General features: G+C 39.9%; 1 long non-coding RNA gene across 1 annotated transcript; it reads left to right on the top strand.

Annotated features, from left to right (window-relative positions):
• The first annotated feature begins 1,820 nt into the window (after window positions 1-1,820).
• Window positions 1,821-20,806, top strand: LOC140906224 (uncharacterized). Its single transcript, XR_012157047.1, has 4 exons — window positions 1,821-1,909; window positions 10,505-10,669; window positions 15,027-15,161; window positions 20,639-20,806. It is a non-coding gene; the product is annotated as an uncharacterized LOC140906224 (long non-coding RNA).
• The last annotated feature ends 1,184 nt before the right edge of the window (window positions 20,807-21,990 follow it).

Here is a 21,990-nt window from a genome sequence, read left to right as displayed (position 1 = left end):
TTCCACCCCTTTTGGGCAGAAAGTAGCTACGGTAAAGGCTAGCCGATATAGTCTAGCCATACCCACAATTTCTTTTATGGAATAAGTTCAAACAGTACTACCAGTTAGTGTCCTGTTACCCTACATAATTAAGTAGTGAGCCTTCCTCTAACTGAGCCTATAAGAGCTGCACTTAACTCAATCTTAGCTGGAGACAGATATTTTCACATTACGTGTTACTAAAATGCAAATGGACATAGTTCATATTTTATGCATTTTGAAACCTTTTAGTGCTGTAATGACTTCACATACAGAGAATGAACATGGGTGTAGTTCTAAGTGTATCTGGAGTTGAACAGGTTCAGCTTAACTAGTACATTCTTCAGTTTTCATTTTGCTCACTTTAGAAAACTCATTTCACTGCTTTCAGTCCTCAACAATAGACCATGCCTCTTGCAAAATCACTTGCTCAGAGTGCTGGATGAACTGCACTTGCTGTAACTTGCTGCTCAATTGATCTGAACTCGTTCAGTTGAATCACAAGGCTGCAGATTGCATGATACTGTTGCATCAGCCTGTCTATGTGGTTGTGGGGAGGAGCAAGGGAGTTCATTCCTGTTGCAGCATCATGATAATACAACAAGACTATTATTTCTTGCTTGATAAATACAAAAAGATGGCAGCTCCAATTCTGATTTCCCCACTGCATCTGCCATATGATTGGTTTCCCAGGTTAAAATTTGTTACAGCAGCCCCAGCACCACAGCCAGTAGCTATTTAGCTCATTAGTGTATATATGTACAAAATAACAGCAAAATCCGTTAATGTGTGTCAAGGTTCCTCCCCCATTCTGAACTCTAGGGTACAGATGTGGGGACCTGCATGAAAAACCTCCTAAGCTTATCTTTACCAGCTTAGGTCAAAACTTCCCCAAGGTACAAAATATTCCACCCGTTGTCCTTGGACTGGCCGCTACCACCACCAAACTAATACTGGTTACTGGGGAAGAGCTGTTTGGATGCATCCTTCCCCCCAAAATACTTCCCAAAACCTTGCACCCCACTTCCTGGGCAAGGTTTGGTAAAAAGCCTCACCAATTTGCCTAGGTGACTACAGACCCAGACCCTTGGATCGTAAGAACAATGAACAATCCTCCCAACACTTGCACCCCTCCTTTCCTGGGAAATGTTGGATAAAAAGCCTCACCAATTTGCATAGGTGACCACAGACCCAAACCCTTGGATCTAAGAACAATGAAAAAGCATTCAGTTTCTTACAAGAAGACTTTTAATAAAATAGAAGTAAATAGAAATGAAGAAATCCCCCCTGTAAAATCAGGATGGTAGATATCTTACAGGGTAATTAGCTTCAAAAACATAGCGAACCCCTCTAGGCAAAACCTTAAGTTACAAAAAAGATACACAGACAGAAATAGTTATTCTATTCAGCACAATTCTTTTCTCAGCCATTTAAAGAAATCATAATCTAACACATACCTAGCTAGATTACTTACTAAAAGTTCTAAGACTCCATTCCTGGTCTATCCCCGGTAAAGACCAGCATATAGACAGACACACAGACCCTTTGTTTCTCTCCCTCCTCCCAGCTTTTGAAAGTATCTTGTCTCCTCATTGGTCATTTTGGTCAGGTGCCAGTGAGGTTACCTTTAGCTTCTTAACCCTTTACAGGTGAGAGGAGCTTTCCCCTGGCCAGGAAGGATTTCAAAGGGGTTTACTCTTCCCTTTATATTTATGACAATGTGCAATAACATTTTGAGCATTAGAATGGTGACTGTTGACTCTTTCATTGACGATTAACGTTTACTGTCACTTTGCAGACATACTAACCAAAAGATGTGAGTGCCAGCACAAGCCGTTGATTGTAATATAGAGCCTGCTGGATTGCTAGCTCTTCACACACTGAGAGCCAGGTTAGTTCTCTGTCACACTTTTCCCAGATACCAGGAAATGGCACCATCATGGCTTTCAGGAGCTGTGAATTGTCCTTTGCCAAATGACTGTTAGTTTGGTTTACCTTTCAAGATAAATCCACTCTTAATCTGTATGTGGTAAATACTAGCAATTTAATATTAAATCTGTAATATATTGTGATATTGAAATATTATTTCAAACTAAGGTGATGGTTCAGCTAAGAGCCAAAATTTCCCTTCAGTTAAACCTGAGCAATGCCTTGAAATCAGTGGAAGTGACTGAAGGAAGAATTAATGTTATATTCTTACACAAGAGGATTGTTATGAATTTCAAGTCCTTCAAAATATTCATGCCATCATCTGCCAGGTAAATAACGATGGTGGGGATGGGGAGGGTCATGATTGAGTCTTAATGAAAAAATGATGGACCAGATCCTGGAGTTCTCACAAAATGCACAGAGTGGAAGACTGGGGAGGGGTTATAAATTTACTTATTTGCAATGCCCCATCCCAGTTCACTCATTCATGCTGTCCACCATGCAGCTTGAAAGCTTATCTAAGATACCTGTTGTGTCCTTTGTTCTTTATCCAACGAATGTGCTATGCATCACATACTGGGCAGGCCTAGCCCTAGCTACAGCTACACACTGCTGCTCTCTCAGGGTTTTGGCAGCTTCTGAAACACAGAAGACCGTGAAGGCCACAACTATTTAAAGGGATACTACCCAATTCCTATACCCTACAATACCTTGGACTGTAACCACCAGATGGCTAGCTCAGGATTCAAAAGAGCAATTCCATCCAGATCATAGATCCTTTTTTGGTAACTGAATTCTCCTTCCTCACTGTGCTTACAGTAAAGGGGGTTTGTAGCATATGTGATCATATGCCATGTCAGGATCACGCTTGTACTGAGATGAATCTGCCTGGCAGTTTAGTAGATATTTGTGCCCACAGTCTGCTAGCATTGTAGTGCAAAATGGGCACAATACATCCAGGAATCAGGCTTTGTGCATTAGAAACTGAGACCACCATTTAGGGCCTGATCCAACATTCACAATCCGATAGCTTTTCCACTGACATCATTGGGCTTTGGATCAGCCCTGTAGTGATGATTCAACCAATTTCAGAATATCCGTAATCCAGTTAGTTAATTAAAATAAACTTGGTGCTATGACTGAGTAGGTTTCTTCATGGTTGTATTAGAGAAAACAGCAAGTTATAATATTTAATTATAATCTTATCATGTCAATTATTTATGTGCTAGATCCTACAACCTTTACTCATGACTGTGCTGTTGACTACAGTGACTGCATATCTTTTACATTCTGCCGACTGTGTTTTATATTTTAACACCAGTGAGCATTGCTGGTCATTGCCACATCACATCTCTTGCTGAAGACTAATTGTCTACTACGACACATTATAGGTGTGATTAATTCATAACTGAGACTTCTTCTTTGTTATATACTATAAATAGATTTCATGTGGTTCCTGATTAGTTGCCTTGTCAAAGAAGCCATGGCTTTGAAACATGTAGATCTCCCTGGGTTTTTTTCAGACTCAGACTTAAAAGAAATCCTTGTAACAATAAATAGGGCACATGAGTTACTTGTTTTTGTATATGCTGCTTTAGAGTGATTGTGCTTTGAGGCTCCTCCTTTGCCAGTTGGTTCCCTGGAAAACCTGCTGTAACACACTCCATTTCAACAAATATGTTTGATAAGATTTCATAACTTAAAATTTAGGCAAGAGTAGACTAGTCACTCATACTGTTCATCATTCTATTTCAGTAGCAAGATCTACAAACTACTGAAATATTGGATTGCACAGGAGTGTACTGCTGACTGCAAAATTACCTTCCTGACCCCCTCCAAAGTATGGTAGCACCAGGTACAGCACAGTACAATAGAGTACGTACAATAGAGAATTGTGAGTATGACCAATTCAGTTTCCAAGGAATGGTTACAAGATCTGCTCTTATTTGCTTTGAAATAAGGAATGCTTCAAGGTGATCTTATATAAGTTTTTTCTAAATTCTCATTCCTGTGCCCCTTTATGCACATTATTTCCATTGAAGTCAGTGGGAGTTCTGCCTTTGGTGGGAACTGCAGGATCAGGATCAGGGAATGGATAAAAGAGAGATTCCTAAAGGACTAAATTCATCTTTGGTGTTACTTCATTGGCTCTAGTGCATACTGATAATGAGGGATCATAATCTAAAAATTAGGAGGTATGAGACAAATAGAACAGAGCTACTTCCCAAAAGGTCATGCATACGATGAAGTGAGCTGTAGCTCACGAAAGCTTATGCTCAAATAAATTTGTTGGCCTCTAAGGTGCCGCAAGTCCTCCTTTTCTTTTTACTTCCCAAAAGGTACATACATTACTAGGAATGTTGATAGAAGCCTACAATATAAATGAGTTCTCAAGAATTACCTAGATTTGTTTCCAGAGAAGGGGAGAGGATTGAAGAGTTATGTGACAAAACAGGCAGGTGGGCATAAAATTGGGGGAAATAAATAACTTAAATAAAGCAAGTAAGTTCCACTGGCCATTTCCTGTTCATAACATTTCTTAGGTTGTATCTTACTACCACTGTTGCAACTACTTTTAGTTCCAGTATCGAATAAATCAAAGCTGAAATGGCTGGACTCTCCCATGACCGTTTCTGTTTCTCTAATGCAGAGATTTTCATTTCCTGACTTATCTTAATTAGCAGCGCTTGGAGCGGAAGCACTGTGAGCCCTTCCTACTCTCTGCCAGAAACTTCCTTAAAAGGAAAGGAAAGTATTTTCAGGCTCACCTGAGGAAGTGGCTGATGGTGGTGGATTCCAAAGGGAGCGAATGCTTACCCTGTGCATAACATGCAAGCTAAGTTTGAAAGACTAATTAAAAATTAGTTTTGTACTCAAATTATTGTAGGAGGGGCTGGTAGCACTGCTTTTATTTAAGTTGCCTGATGCTTCCCAATTATAAGAACCTGCTTTCAGTTGTTTATAACTTTGCCAAATTTAACCATTTTCCATGCCGGGTATCTTCCTCAGACTGAATTTTACTGGAAATTTTCAGCTATTTCCAAGATCAAGGCTAGAAGACAAGATGTTGTTTTGCCCATGTTAAAAAATTATGGCAACCTTTTCTTTGAATAGCTCTAATGCCCCCATACTTGGGAGCAGGGACTTGAAATTTGATACAGAGTGACCTTTATGTCAGGGATGTGCCTTTTGCCATTCCCTTTAAAATTGGCCAAGTTATAAGCTTTTGAAAAAGAGCAGTTTGCATATGCAAAGCAGAGACTTCAGCAGCTAAATTCCCTTGAGATTCCATCCACACTGGGCACGTGCCAACTGAAGGCTGAGGAGGTCTTTCTCTACAATTGCCACTCTAGGTTGCTCCAGGATGAGCAAGGTCTGGACACATGAACTGAGAGCAGGGGGCCTCTTTTTCTTTCAGTGACCCCTCTCTTGGGCTCAGGCACAATAGAGGAGGACGCTGCCTGATTTGAAAGCAGAGGCAATAAGAGCCCAGGAGAGAAGTATATTGGGATGAGGAGACTGATGAGTGGTGGCGGGAAAGAGAAATAAGAAATTGGGAAACTGGGACTGGCTAGGCAAGGAAACCAGTACTTGGAGCTGGGAAAGGAAATGGGGTCTGGGGATGAGTAGGTGGTGGGGAGACTGGGACAAGCAGCTAGGCCATAAAGGGACACAGATTGAAAGAAAAGCTCAGGGAGGGAGATTGGGAATGAACCCAGTGGAGATGGGGAATGAAGTCTGGGTTTCTGACCAGGGTGGATGAGGTAGTCACATTAGATGAAGAGACTTGAGGGAGTGAGAGTAGAACTTGCTTGGCAAAGAAACTGGCATGGAGGAGAAGCCTGAAGAGTAGACACTGGGACTAGTTGGGTGAGGAGAATGGTATGGGATAAGGAGTGCTGGGAAGTGAAGAGACTGGACTAAGACAAGGACAGGTTGTAGGGGCATGGCAGAAGGGGTTATGGTCGGGGTCAATATTCAGAAGAGTCTGGCCCCACTACAGCACAGTCACCTCCAGAGTCTGGAATGGAACCCAGAATTCCTGAGGCTCACCATTCTTCTGCTGTCAGTAAAATTCTGCACTGCAACCTGTCCTGTTCCTCTCTAGAGCTGATCCACAGAAGAGGATGATAGCTTACTTTTAAGTGGCAGAGGTCTGTATGGCTGATCTAAGGGTTCCAACCTTGCTGATGCCATATAAAGGAATTTATTTTTTTCAGTTTGCTTTTTTAAAAACCTAAGACTGTGTATACACAAATCTATGTTGAACATCATTAAGGTTGTAAAGTCAAGTCAAAGTCAGGGTATGCCAGCATTAAGGTTGCCTCTTCAACCTTAATTCAGTCACCTTCTGCGTATGCATTATATAATCTCTAAATACCTGATCATATACTATTTTTCCATGATCCCTGCTTCATTCAATGCACAGGATGGACAGTGCTCACTGAATGAACAGCTATTCAGTATTTTATTGTCACCTTATTGTTAAGTGTGTGGCCTTTTACTGCACTATTCAAATCCTGATCTGCAGACAGAACTATGAATTTCCTCATAGAATTTTTTATGGTGCTCATCTCTAGAGTATCCAAGTGTTTCAAAAATATTCATGAACTTATTTCCCTCTCTTTCTCTTTGCACCTAAATCTTCCTAATGAAGGTTTCATGGAAACTGAAACATCTCCACAAAACTTTTCGGCTTCAACAAATCCCATACTTGCTGAAATTTCATTTTGACAAAAATGTTCTGACCAGCTCCTCGGATGACCAGCAACACACTACACCACCATAGGATGAGGGTAAATTTGTCCAAGGAAACCAGGAAAAATCTTCAATGAAATCTGAGAGTGAGATTTACTTTCTTGGGTTGCACTGGTCCTGGTTTTAGGCTCTTGGTGCTTCACTGAGAAGAGAACAGATAAGCACTGAATGGAAGTGTAGTAATGAAGGACACCTGTGAACAAAGATTCTCAGAGAGGTCCGTAACCATCCCAAAAGTTGGTCTTTCTGGCCCAGACTTGGCTAGCTGTGCTTTGCCCAGGTGGTTTCAGTTGAAAGGATTCTTGTGGATCCTCAAGCAAATTTTCAAGGAGCCCTTCCCCTGGAGTTAATACTCAGGCGCTAATTGGCTTCCCTTGTGCCCGCAGGTGTAAATGTGGCCTCATTTATTTACTTCTTGAAGAATAAATTATTGAATTGACTGTTGGGAGTTGAACTCATGTTTCCAGGATGGGAGGCTTCACACCTGTAGGTTGGGCCAATAATCCATCCCCTCTAGCTAAATAAAGACAATAATAGAACTTTCCTACTCCTTAGAGAGTATAATTTCAGTTACAACACTTTAACATGAATATAGGTTCTGTTAAAGGTTTACACATACATCTCTTCACTATTGGCATACCCTGCTGCTGTTGGTCCAGGGTTGGGAGTAGCAACATTCAGAGGAAATATCTTATTTATCATGAAAACAAGGAGTTATAACCCTTTCAGTTTGGGGAGACATCATTTTCTTCCTCTTAGTCTTCAGTAGTATTTTTATGTGAACATGGTGCCAAAGGGTGCTTCTGAAAGCTCTATCACCTCACAAAGGCAAACGCTACATGGGAAGGTGGGCATTAAAATGACAAAAAGTGGCCAGTGGGACATATGGAAAACAAAATAGCATTATGATATAAATCTAAAGGATTTACACAACAGGTGCTCTTCTCGTGACATGGTATTCACACATCATCTCTCCATGCTCATTACAGGCTCAGGTTTTATATGAGAGCTCTTCCTGCTCATCTTTCCTCTCAGGCTTTCCCATCCCTCTCTGAAATATTTGTTTTTTTACCACAATCTCACGTGGCTTGGCTACGTGCCATTTAGGACTACATTATCATAATGGGCCCAGTCACATTCTCACATAGCTAGATTACTTGGCAGCTTGGGCAGTGAGGACAGAAACCTGATGTGCATCTGTTGTCAACCCCCTTTTAGAATCCATTAAGTACATACTCGTAACGGTGTACTTGGCAAAGAGAAATTTCTGATTGCCATGTGAGTGGGCTTTAAATGATTCTTTAAATACCAGACATCATAAAAGAGCAGGGACCTCAAAGAACTTGAAATAGCATCACAACTGGATTTTATTTAATTTAAATTTTATTTATTTATTTATTTATTTTATGTACAAAGCTATAAAATGGCATAGAATAACACAACCTAGAAAAACACAAAGTCAAGCTAAAAAATATCCCAGAAACATCCGCAAGACCAACTCCTAAGTTTCTTATTCAATTTTGGCTCAGTTGTTATTCAGGCAAACTATTGAAGCCAATGAGGCCCTCAGGTTGTGGTCTTTACAGTGTAATTCGTCTCCTCTTCAAGACCCTCAGTGTATGTCTTCGCTACCGGCTGGATCGGCAGGCAGCGATCGATCCAGCGGGGATCGATTTATTGCATCAAGTCTAGACATGATAAATCGACCCCCGAGCGCTCTCCCATCCACTCCTGTACTCCAGCGCCGCGAGAGGCACAGGCAGAGTCGACGGGGGAGCGGCAGCAGTTGACTCACCTCGGTAAGTCGATCTAAGTATGTCGACTTCAGCTACGTTATTCACATAGCTGAAGTTGCGTAACTTATATCGACCCCCCCCGCAGTGTAGACCAGGGCTTATTGAGTTGATTTGGACTTATAGGGCTATTATTCCACCCTTACATTGAGTAGTATCTTACTCTGTAAGTAGCCCTATTAATGTATTCAGTTTTGCCCACCAAAAGACTGAAGGGTCCAGCCTTTTATATGCAACCCAGAATCCTGGTGTAAAATTACTTCTTAGAATACTCCACCACCATTTTTTTAAAGGTTTGTTTTAATAGCACAGAGGTTTACACAAAATAATGGAAAGTATGAGCATCAGTCTCAGTACACAAAAGATATTTGTAGATGGTGTTGGTTCCCAAGCAAAAGGCGACAAGTTAGGTATCACATGATCTGTCCTGTCTTTTTATTGTACCAAAAATAATTCATATAATCTTTACACACTAATATATCCAGAAGAAGGGACCATGTGGCCCCAAAGTTTGTGTATTCTAAATTATTCTTGTTCCAATAAAAAGTATTACATTATCTACCTTGTCTACTTAAACATGTTCAAAGTGATGAATTAATCTTTATTTTTAGTTCATTTTTAAAGTGTTATTAACTCATGTCTCATTTAACTTGTGCAAATATTTTCTGAGTTATAAACATGTGTGCTTTATATGCCAAATTGAAGTATGAGCCCTTTTCTCTGCTAGCTGGCCTGGACCACTCTGCGCTAAACCTGGTGCTTGGGCTTAATGCAGGGCACAGGATTTAGCCAATATGGGCACGCTTAATTGTCCTGGTGCTTACCCCAGTGACAGACAGACAGTTATATGAGAGAACATATAGAATTCCCTTCTTTTTTTTAACTGGTTGTTCTTCAATTAAGGGCAAGTTTTTTTCAAAAGAGTTGCCGTAAAGATTCCAGTGGTAAATTTTGCATCCATGTTTGAATTGTGGTAAAAATATGATGATGATTATTGATAATAGCACCCAAAATGGCTAAGTGCAGTGTAAGCATATTGGAAGCTCCTGCTCTGAAATATTTGCAAACTAAAAAGAGTGCAAATGGCTGAAGGATGTGGGGAAATGGATACTGTAAGTAAAGTGACCAGGGTGATGATTGGCTCCGCTATCTTGTTATTTCTGTGTTGTGTGTATATAAAAATTACAGAATATTTCTGTTATATGACAGAAAAACTTAGTTTGGGTTTTTTGGAGGATGGGAATGGGGCGGGGGGGAAAGGGTATTGGTGTAAGGGTGGGGCATTTGTAAAGCAAGGGGAAACTGTGGGAAAGGTAGAAATGGGAGACAAGGAGAAAGAGAAACATAATGTGCAGAGAGAGTTGGCAACTAAAGGGTTGTTGTGGTAGGAGAGAGGTGGAATGCATGAGAAGAACAACCAATGGCAATACAGAAAATGTGGGAGTGATTCAAAGTTCTTGTTTCTGAGCTGAGTGGATATTTCTGTCAGGAGTTGTGAAGGTTCCTCATAATTGCTGCTGGTGTTCCATGTGATTTAGAGAGTGGAAGAGAGGGCTGTTGTGAACATGTTTCAGGTAGATCCCTCAGAGTCCAGTGGAGGGTGGAAAGGGCTAGAAGGTCCTAATTTACGCCTGTCTGGCCTAACCTGCTGTTGCAACTGGCTGTTGTTTGGAAAAGCCTGGCAAATCAGATCATTAGAAGTACACTTACTCAGTTTTGCTCCCACAGTTCATTTGGTGGATGCAAATTTTACTGCAGCAAATTGAACCTATAGAAAGGGAACCCGAGCTAAAAAATATAGGCAGCTATGTGTTGAAATTAGAACTGAAGATCAATGTTCACCACTGGGGTTAAGACTGATGAATAGACATAAACAAAATGGCTGATCTGATCTTGTTTGTATTATCCCCGCAAGCAAGCTCACCTTGGTCTATGATGCTGACTATAGGAACCATTTTGTTGAGATATCTGCAATAAAGGACATGCATGTTATACATTTTTTTCAGATGAAGAAACTGAAGCGTAGAAAGGTTAAAGAGATTTGCCTGTTGTCACATGACAGGTCAATGGCCAAGCCCAGAACAGAATCCAGAATTCCCGTGTCCACTCCCCTGCTCTAAGCACTAGATACGCTGCCTCCTGAAGCTCCATCTGAAAATTGCAGCATTATGGTACAATCTTTATTACTGTTTGTTGTGTATGGGTTTGGTTTGGTTTTATATATTTTATTAGAGTCAGAGCATTTTGTAATTAGCATATCAAAGAAATAATAATAATAAGAAGAAAAAAGACGTTAATAAGAAAAAATACTAGCTAGCCATAGCGAACCACAGTGCAATTACTGCCTTACCATCAGGAAAGCTGTTCTACTCTAGTCATGTACTTATTGTGGACTGAAAAGGAGTACTTGTGGCACATTAGAGACTAACCAATTTATTTGAGCATAAGCTTTTGTGAGCTACAGCTCACTTCATCGGATGCATACTGTGGAAAATACAGAAGATGTTTTTATACACACAGACCATGAAAAAATGGGTGCTTATCACTACAAAAGGTTTTCTCTTCCCCCACCCCACTCTAGCTTATCTAAAGTGATCACTCTCCTTACAATGTGTATGATAATCAAGGTGGGCCATTTCCAGCACAAATCCAGGTTATCATACACATTGTAAGGAGAGTGATCACTTTAAATAAGCTATTACCAGCAGGAGAGTGGGGTGGGGGGAGAGAAAGAAAACCTTTTTAAGTGATAAACACCCATTTTTTCATGGTCTGTGTATATAAAAATATCCTCACTGCATTTTCCACTTTTATGCATCCGATGAAGAGAGCAGTAGCTCACGAAAGCTTATGCTCAAATAAATTGGTTAGTCTCTAAGGTGCCACAAGTACTCCTTTTCTTTTTGTGAATACAGACTAACACGGTTGCTACTCTGAAACTTATTGTGGACTGTAACTATGCTGGTTCTGGTAGGACCCAACTGAGAGAGCCAATTCAGGACAAATTGCTTAAAGCAGGGCAGTTAGAGGTTTCTATGCACATCAAGGCAAACCAAACCAACCAACCAGAGAAGACTTTGGTTTTACCCCACTGGTTAACCACAAGTCACACAAGCAATTCCCTTAGACACTCCAGTTTCCCAATATCACCACCAGTGCCACTCGTTATGGGGACAGATGGTTATGAAAAGCAGTACTCCAGTAAAAGAAAAAAGGTTCTCTCGATCCCAAAGGACCAAGCCCCAGACCCAGGTCAATATACAAGTTAGATCTTACCCACAAATCACGCTGTTGCCAATCCTTTCGAATCTAAAATCTAAAGGTTTATTCATAAAAGGAAAAAGATATAGATGAGAGCTAGAATTGGTTCAATGGAATCAATTACATACAGTAATGGCAAAGTTCTTGGTTCAGGCTTGCAGCAGTGATAGAATAAACTGCAGGTTCAAATCAAGTCTCTGGAGTACATCTGCAGCTGGGATGGGTCATTCAGTGTAGCAAAGTCCCTCCAGAGGTCAGAAGCAGGATTGAAGACAAGATGGAGGAGCTGCAGCAGCTTTTTATATTCTCATGCCATGTGGTCTGTCTTTCTTTATTCCAAAGACAAGCTGTCCATCACATGGTCTGGAAAAACCTCAGAGTTCTGTCCATAGGCATGTCCCTGCATACCTTGCTGAGTCACAAGGTGTCTCTGCCTTCTCTCAATGGGTCAGTTGTATAGCTGATGGTCCTTAAAGGGCCATCAAGCAGGCTAGGCAGAGCTGACACGAACTTGTCTGGGGTGTCACTGAGAAGCATAGCATAAGTTTGAAATACAGACCGTATAGAGCCAATATTCATAACTTTATCTACAAAAATGGTACACACATATAGACAGCATAATCATAACCAGCAAACCATAACCTTGTCTTAGACACCTTATTTGACCCCTTTATACAAGATTTGGTGCCACTACAGGACTTTGGTTGCAACATGATCTATACGGTCCCAGCTTATGTCAATAACGTCACAAAGACTAAATAAATAAATGTCTCTAAATTACTAGTAGTCATGAGGGCAGCAAGATACAGGCAGAGTTGAAGTTTGTGGTGTGACTAGGATTGAATATTTCCAAAACTTCCTTTTCATTCCTTTTCAAAGGAACTTTAACTTTGGATTCCTCGTGTTTCCAAACTGTAGCTTCATTTTAAACTGTAATCGTTTAAAGAGACAAGGCGGTCTTTTATTGGGCCAACTTCTGTTAGTGAAAGAAACAAGCTTTTGAGCTACACAAAGCTCTTCTTCAGCTCTGGGAAAGTGAGTCACAGCTAAATACCAGGTAGAACAGATTGTTTCCTGTTGGTAGTTAACACATATTGTAAGAGACCATTCAAGGTGAAGTTGCCTGTGAACAACTCTGCAGTCATAGAACAAGAAAAGGGGGTTAGTGGGTTGAGTCAAGAAAAAGATATTACCTCACCCACCTTCTCTCTAATATCGTGGGACAAACACAAACATTGCAAACATTTTATTTTAAAACATTTCCTACAAAATTTATTTTTGTTTTTTTCACCTGGTAATTTCCTTACATTTTGAAAAATGTTTAAGAAATGCCCGGTGATAGTAGCCCAGATGACCCCGCAAGCTGAGTAGGGATGGACTCCATTCTTTACAGTAGTTCTGCTGTCCACCCCCACATAGCTTTCTCCCTCCCCTTCCTGATACCAGGGAAATGTCCTCTTTATGGCTTGCCCTCTTCCATTCCTCCCAGATTGGACACACTGGAACCCTAAATCCTGTTCCCTTAATCAGGGCCATTGAGAATTTAGTGGGCATCTGGCCAGGAACACATTACAAAATGCTATTGGGGGGTCCTCACACTTTGTGAAATCTGTAGTGGATGGATGCCACTATTATGTGTTTAAAAAAAAAGAGTACTTGTGGCACCTTAGAGACTAACAAATATATTTGAGCATAAGCTTTCGTGAGCTACAGCTCACTTCATCGGATGCATGCAGTGGAAAATACAGTGGGGAGATTTATATACGCAGATTGTTCTCTCTGTGTATAAATCTCCTCACTGTATTTTTACTGAATGCATCCGATGAAGTGAGCTGTAGCTCACGAAAGCTTATGCTCAAATATATTTGTTAGCCTCTAAGGTGCCACAAGTACTCCTTTTCTTTTTGCTGATACAGACTAACATGGCTGCTACTCTGAAAACTATTATGTGTGCATCTACCTTGATGTGTATTTGTAATGTATGCATCAGCCACAAAGACATTATGTAAATGAAAAGCACACTTAATACCTAGGTAGCGCTACACCCAGCTTCCCCCTCAAAATCAGTATAAAAACACCACTCTTCAGGAAAACTAACAGAATAAACAAATTTGGCCAAGCCATTCTGGAGCTGGGATGAGACAAGAATAGATGGAAAATCTTCAGAAAGTGAAAGAGCACTAATTTTTTTTTAATTCCCTATCTCCCAAATGTCCTATCAGATTTGCCTCCAAACTTTTCAGAAAATTTCTAACCTTGGCTAAGCTCTGACATGAAATGTCAAATGGAATTCATTGTTGTGGGCAAAGTTAGGGCACGAATGATGCTGGGAAGCTACTTTCACTGTTAACTAGTCTGTCCCTAATGCTCTCCTTTTTTTTTTTTTTTTTTTTTAATGGTTATACCATACATGTCGATGGAGAAGGACCTCTTCATGTGAAATGCAGAGTTAGTGTTAAAATTCAGGCCCAGTTTTGCCTACACGTATGCCTAGGCCATCTTACTGAAGTCATCAGAGTTATATCAGGTATGAATTTGACCCACTGAATTCAAATTCATAAGATTAAGCGAGGGCCACTTTTGTCTCTAGGCCTGTTTCTTTTGGTGGCTGCCAAAAGGAAAATCTCTTTTCATATTTCTGATCTGCAGCTGGGTAAGTATTTCTAATCATTCTTGTGTTCCACTGTATGCTCTGAGAAGGGTCTCCATTCTGAATACAGTGCAGCTAAGGCACTTGTGCCGCAAAAAGGGGATGTGTTGGAAAGAAAGAATATGTAAACAAGAAGACACATGCTTGCATACAAAATTCAAATACTTCCATTTAGAATCTACAATTGTAGCCACCAAATCTAAAGACTTAATCATATACTACCACATAGCGTTTCATGCCAGAGTTTAAAACGATTCCTCTTCAGATTACAAAAAGCTGCAATAAATGGGGGGGAAACAGCCCTCTAAGATATCGTAACATAATACAGAGAGACAAACTAATGAATTCTGCCAAAACCACTTTTTGTTATGTAGAAATGAATTTAATTGCTTTAAATTTACATAACAGATTTATGAAGGAAACTAAACTTACTAAAACATTTTTTTAAAACTAGAACAATGAGATCTTGGGAAAACCCAGCTGGAAGGATGTTTTCATTTATTTTTTATGTAAAACTTTCCAATCTCTCTTGCTGCTGCTGTTCTTTATGACTTTTAATGCTTGTAGAAGGTGCCGGATTGACAGCTGTGGAAGTTACCGTCTTCTTTTTATAACAGCACAACTATAGTTGGGAGATTAGAAGCTTTCCCATGCTGTCCTGCTAGTGTGTATCTACTTTGCCGGAGAAGGACGCTGTCTGGAAATAAATGATCACTCTAGCTCCATGACTGCCTGTGCTGCAAAAATGTATGGTGTGTATTTACCTCACAGGAGTGTTGTTAGGTTTAATGAAGTAATCTTTATAAAATACTTTGAATTGGGTGAGCGGGGTCCAGAGTTAAGGCCATTATTTGAATTCATGAACACAGCCAAAGTAAAAACTACTCTAGTTTTGAATGTTGTCTAGTGCAAAAATGAGTGCTCATAGATCCAAAAGGTCTATAGAGCATGAATTTTGAGAAGTACATTGGGAAAATATTCTGCATATTCTCTGTGTGTTGTAACTTTCTGTGTTGTTTTTCCCGAGGAAAGAAAAGTAATGTCAAAAAGTAGGACATTTTGGCTATCCAACCTTAGGGGAGACAGAAAGCAGAATGCTTTGCTAAAAAGTAGGGCAATCCTTCCAAAAGTAGGACAACTGGCTACCTACGAGTACCTTTGCAGGATCATCTTTGGATCATGCATAGTATATTCTGCTGACTTTATGCATACATTTAGCACCCATGACTTCAAAATGGGACTTCTTGAAGGAACAGTTGAGCAGGATTTGCTCCATAAGGTAATGCTGTTGTGAATCATATCCTATGAAACCCATGCAGACTCTGAACACATTTTCATTATGAAAAGAACACAGAAATCAGATAGAAACCATTTAGTTCAGTTATAGAAAAATACTGTGACCAGTCCTTTATAAAAACCTGTGTCACCGATTAGAAGCCTGAATTAAATTGATATTAGATGTGATTACACAGACCTATTCTAGCAGCTACACTTAATCTCTTAATAAGTACATAGGTACCTATGGGTTTTATCTCTTTTAGTATAACTATTAAGGACCAGATGGTGTCTGTCATTATGTGGGGGGTACAAAGGGGGACTAGAACAAGGAAATTTGATAATCCTGAACCTTTGTATGGGGAGCAAGACAAAATCCCAATTTCTGGCCTGTACTGAATGTCTAAGAGGGACTCGTTTGATGCATAGACATTATGCTGGGCCTCTACAAAGGGTTGAATTTTACCTAATGAGCACAAAGGCTTTTCCAGGCTATTGCTGCCTTAGCTAGGCAATGCCCACCCCTTCCACTGATCTGCAGTATTTATCCTACACAAAGTGGGTAATCCGATTCTGTAAGGTCAAGTGGTTAAATTGTTAGCCTGGTCCATGGGAGACTCACGTTCAATTGCCTGTTCCACCACAGGCTTCCTGTGTGACTCTGTGTCTCCATTCCCCGTCTATAAAATGGGCATAATAGCACTTCCCTACCATGCAGAAGTGTTGTGAGGCAAGCTATGAAGATTGTGAGGTAATCAGATGCTGCAGTGATGGGGGCCACAGATAAATGTAATACACTACACTCTGACCTGTGCTGTCCATGCCTCGGACACATGGCCTCCAGGAGCTCTAGCTAGGGTGGTGCCTCTTTACACACCCTTCTGGACTGCACAATCCAGCTCAAACTATATTGTACATTGCTTTTAACAAAAAAGAAAAAGACACTGCTATTACCCACATTGTTTTGAAACAAAACATAACAAGCTTCTTCTAAAAACAAAATAAGCAGGGCTATCAATTAATTGCAGTTAACTCACGCGATTAACTCAAAAAAAGTAATCGTGATTAAAAAAATTATTCATGATTAATCACACTGTTAAACAGAATACCAATTGCAATTTATTAAATATTTTGGATTTTTTTACATTTTCAAAAATATTGATTTCAATTACAACACGAAATACAAAGTGTACAGTGCTCACTTTGTATTACTTTTATTACAAATATTTTGTGCTGTAAAAATGATAAAAGAAATAGTATTTTATATTTTTAGTTCACCTCATGCAAGTACTGTAGTGCAATCTCTTTATCATGAAAGCGCAACTTACAAATATAGATTATTTTTTTGATATGTAACTGCAGTCAAAAACAAGACAATGTAAAATGTTAAACCCTACAAATCCACTCAGTCCTACTTCTTTGCAGCCAATCGCTAAAAGAAACAAGTTTCAGAGTAGCAGCCATGTTAGTCTGTATTCGCAAAAAGAAAAGGAGTACCTGTGGCACCTTAGAGACTAACAAATTTATTTGAGCATAAGCTTTCGTGAGCTACAACTCACTTCATCGGATGCATTCAGTGGAAAATACAGTGGGGAGATTTATATACATAGAGAACATGGAACAAAGGGTGTTACCATACACACTGTAATGAGCGTGATCACTTAAGGTGAGCTATTACCAGCAGGGGAAGGAAACCTTTTGTAGTGATAATCAAGGTGGGCCATTTCCAGCAGTTGACAAGAACGCCTGAGGAACAGTGGAGCGTGGGAAATAAACATGGGAAATAGTTTTACTTTGTGTAATGACCCATCCACTCCCAGTCTCTATTCAAGCCTAAGTTAATTGTATCCAGTTTGCATATTAATTCCAATTCAGCAGTCCTGGCCCGGCCCGCCCCGCTCTCCTTCTCCTACAGTGTGTATGGTAACACCTATTGTTTCATGTTCTCTGTGTATATAAATCTCCCCACTGTATTTTCCACTGAATGCATCCGATGAAGTGAGCTGTAGCTCACGAAAGCTTATGCTCAAATAAATTTGTTAGTCTCTAAGGGGGTGCCACAAGTACTCCTTTTCTTCTTTTTTTTTTTTTTTTTTTTTTTTTTTTTTTTTTTTTTTTTTTTTTTTTTAAGAAACAAGTTTGTTTACATTTACAGGAGATAATGCTGCCCACTTCTTATTTACAAAGTCACCTGAAAGTGAGAACAGACATTCGGTGGGACTTTTGTAGCCAGCATTGCAAGGTATTGACATGCCAGATATGCTAAACGTTCGTATTCCCCTTCATGATTTCGCCACCATTCCAGAGGACATGCTTCTGTGCTGATGATGCTAGTTAAAAAATAATGCGTTAATTGTATTTGTGACTGAACTCCTTGGGGGGAAAATAGTATGTCTCCTGTTCTGTGTTTTACCCGCATTCAGCCATATATTTCATTTTATAGTAGTTTTGGATGATGACCCAGCATGTTATTCGTTTTAAGAACGCTTTCATTGCAGATTTGACAAAACAAAAAGAAGGTACCAATGTGAGATTTCTAAAGATAGTTACAGCACTCAACCCAAGATTTAAGAATCTAAGTGCCTTCCAAAATACGAGAGGGATGGGTTGCAGGGCCGTCCTTAGGCATACGCAGCTGTGTAGGGCACCTGAAAATTTGGGGCACCCCTGAGTCTTAGTGTCCACCATCCCGCTTCTTCCTATCCCTGTTCTCACCCCTCCTGCAGGCACCCACCACAACTGGCAGCTGAAGCCTGGTGAGTCTTCCTCCAGAGGGGATCTAATACTTAAAAGTGAACAAGCCTTCCAGTCTGCCAGACCTATTAGCACAACACTGAAGGTGTTAAAAAGCCATAAAAGTGGTAATGAAGCCATTTAACAGGTATTTGCCAACCCCAAGGTATAAACTGTCAGTTTTTGAATTTACTGAAAAAAAAAACAGTTGTGCATTACTGTAATATGTACTCAGAACATGTTAGGCTACAGGACCTTAGTTTAAAATTTGCTTTAAAAAATATTTCATTAGTGTGTTGCTGAAGATGATAAAATCACATCTCTAAAAAATCCTTGCATAGATTTTTAGATTCACAATCTGATTATTCATCGTTAACCTTAAATGCTTGGATCTTCAAGCATATCATTTTTTAAATAAATCCTTCAAAAGCGCACTCTTATCTAAAATACATATGCAAGCCTGGGCTGCCCTCGGGCATAGGGGCACCAGTTTAATAATACCGAATATGGCCCTGTCAAGGTTCCTTCCCCACTCTCAACTCTAGGCTACAGATGTGAGGACCTGCATGAAAGACCCCCTAAGCTTATTCTTACCAGCTTAGGTTAAAAACTTCCCCAAGGTACAAACTTTCCCTTGTCCTTGAACCCTATACTGCCACCACCAAGCGTGTTAAACAAAGAACAGGGAAAGAGCCCACTTGGAGAAGTCTTCCCCCAAAATATCCCCCCAAGCCCTACACCCCCTTTCCTGGGGAAGGCTTGACAAAAATCCTCACCAATTTGTACAGGTGAACACAGACCCAAACCCTTGGATCTTAAGAACAATGAAAAATCAATCAGGTTCTTAAAAGAAGAATTTTAATTAAAGAAAAGGTAAGAGAATCACCTCTGTAAAATCAGGATGGTAAATACCTTACAGGGTAATCAGATTCAAAACATAGAGAATCCCTCTAGGCAAATCCTTAACCTACAAAAAGACACAAAAACAGGAATATACATTCCATCCAGCACAGCTTATTTTACCAGCCATTAAACAAAAGGAAATCTAATGCATTTCTAGCTAATTTACTTTACAGAAGTTCTGAGTCTGCATTCCTGATCTGTTCCTGGCAAAAGCATCACACAGACAGACAGACCCTTTGTGTCCCCCAGCTCCCGATTTGAAAGTATCTTGTCTCCTCATTGGTCATTTTGGTCAGGTGCCAGCGAGATTATCTTAGCTTCTTAACCCTTTACAGGTGAAAGGATTTTGCCTCTGGCCAGGAGCGATTTTATAGTTCTGTATACAGAAAGGTGGCTACCCTTCCCTTTATTTTTATGACAGGCCCCATAAATCCTAAGGATGGCCCTGATGGGCTGTGGAGTATGCTTTCAGAAGTCTTAAAAGAGCAACACTCCAATGAAGAGACTACAGAACCTGAACCACCAAAAAAGAAAATCAACCTTCTCCTGGTAGCATCTGACTCATGATGATGAAAATGAACATGCGTTGGTCTGCACTCCTTTGGATTGTTATTGAGCAGAACCCATCATCAGCATAGACGCATGTCCTTGGGAATGGTGGTTGAAGCATGAAAGGAGATATTAATCTTTAGTGCATCTAGCACATAAATATCTTGCGATGCCGGCCACAACACTGCCAAACGAATCTGTGTTCTCACTTTCAGGTGACATTGTAAAGAAGAGGGCAGCATTATCTCCTGCAAAGGTAAACAAACTTGTTTGTCTGCACGATTGGCTGAACAAGAAGTAGGACAGAGTGGACTTATAGGCTCAAAAGTTTTACATTGTTTTATTTTTGAATGCAGTTATTTTTGTACATAACTCTATATTTGTAAGTTCAACTTTCATGATAAAGAGATTGCACTACAGCACTGGTGTTAAGTGAATTGAAAAATACCATTTCTGTTAGTTTACAGTGCAAATATCTATAATAAAAATAAATATAAAGTGAGCACTGTACAATTTTTGTATTCTGTGTTGTATTCAAATCAATATCTTTGAAAATGTGGAAAATATCCAAAAATATTTATATAAATGGTGTTCTATTATTGTTTAATGGTGTGATTAATCGCGATTAATTTTTTTAGTCGCTTGACAGCCCTAAAAATAACCTTTCTATATTCTGTACAACTTTAACTCAATTCTTTACCTTGTCAGCTGAGCTACACTCATGCCAAGCTATCATATCAGCCCTTAATATTTATTTTTCTCTTCTCAGCCCACTAAGACTAGAAGCCAAGCTAGAAATTTAGCACGATATGGAGACTGTTTCCTGGCACATCTTCTTGACCATCTCAGCCGAATCAATTAAAAAATAATTTACGCAGACATTCTGTGACTTTGGGAGCTGTGCTGAAATATGAATCGAATGTGCAGAAGTATGTCGGAGAATGTAGGTGAGAGTACATTAGCATGCAAAAATTTAATGCAACCCCAGTGAACCATTCCCTTCTTTCCAAAGCAAATGCCCATATTGTCAAGCAGGTGTTTGCTTTGCCTACCTATCTAATCCAACGATTTTATTTTGTATGTCTGTTGTACTAAAATGATGTCCTGTTGGGAGAGTGGAGGAACCAGAGCTCCTTTACAAGTCTATACTTATATATGAAGCAAGGGAAATTTCCCTTGCACTCTTTCCCATACTAACAATATTATTTCAGGAAGGGAAACTGTGTTTTCACTCTATTTGAATCTAAGTCAAAATTATTTAAACTACCAAATCAGTGCAGACAGCTAGTGATTGGAGGAAGAGTTCCTTATTTTTAGGATGAGGAAGTTGATAGGTCTGAACGATGACTTGTATTTGGGAAGATGTATCATTGAAAATAAATATCCAGGCGCAAAAAGAAGCCCAACATGGTGAGGAAGAGGCTTAGCTTCTTTTTGGAAGAGCCTTGACTGATCCAGAAAAATCCCAGAATCAGACCTAGCATGACCATAGGTTAAGGGTTTGATGGGGGAAAACAAGCCATGATCAGCTGAGTGAGGCAAATGTTGGCTACAGTGGATACAAGACCTTTATTTTTAATACGGGGGAGAAAAGGCTAAGTGGAAGTTCTCCATTTACAATGGAAACTTGAACAAGATGGCTCAAAAACTACAATGTGTTGTTATGCAGACATCTTCAAAAGTCATTAAATGACAAACCTCACAACACTCCTGAGAGAGATAAGTAGAACCATCTATATTTCACAGGTAGGAAGGTGGAACAGAAAGGTTGTGACTTGCCAAGACCACAGAAAGAAAAGGAGTACTTGTGGCACCTTAGAGACTAACCTATTTATTTGAGCATAAGCTTTCGTGAGCTACAGCTCACTTCATCGGATGCATACTGTGGGAAGTGTAGAAGATCTTTTTATATACACACAAAGCATGAAAAAATACCTCCTCCCACCCCACTCTCCTGCTGGTAACAGCTTATCTAAAGTGATCACTCTCCTTACAATGTGTATGATAATCAAGTTGGGCCATTTCCAGCACAAATCCAGGTTTTCTCACCCCACCCCCCGACACACACACACAAACCCACTCTCCTGCACCACAGCGTGAATCAGAACCTGGATTAGAACT

This window comes from Lepidochelys kempii, chromosome 1 (genome assembly GCF_965140285.1).
Source record: "Lepidochelys kempii isolate rLepKem1 chromosome 1, rLepKem1.hap1, whole genome shotgun sequence".
Lineage (NCBI taxonomy): Eukaryota > Metazoa > Chordata > Testudines > Cheloniidae > Lepidochelys > Lepidochelys kempii.
Note: the sequence above shows the minus strand (reverse complement) of the source record. Positions and strands in the feature narration are given on the sequence as shown.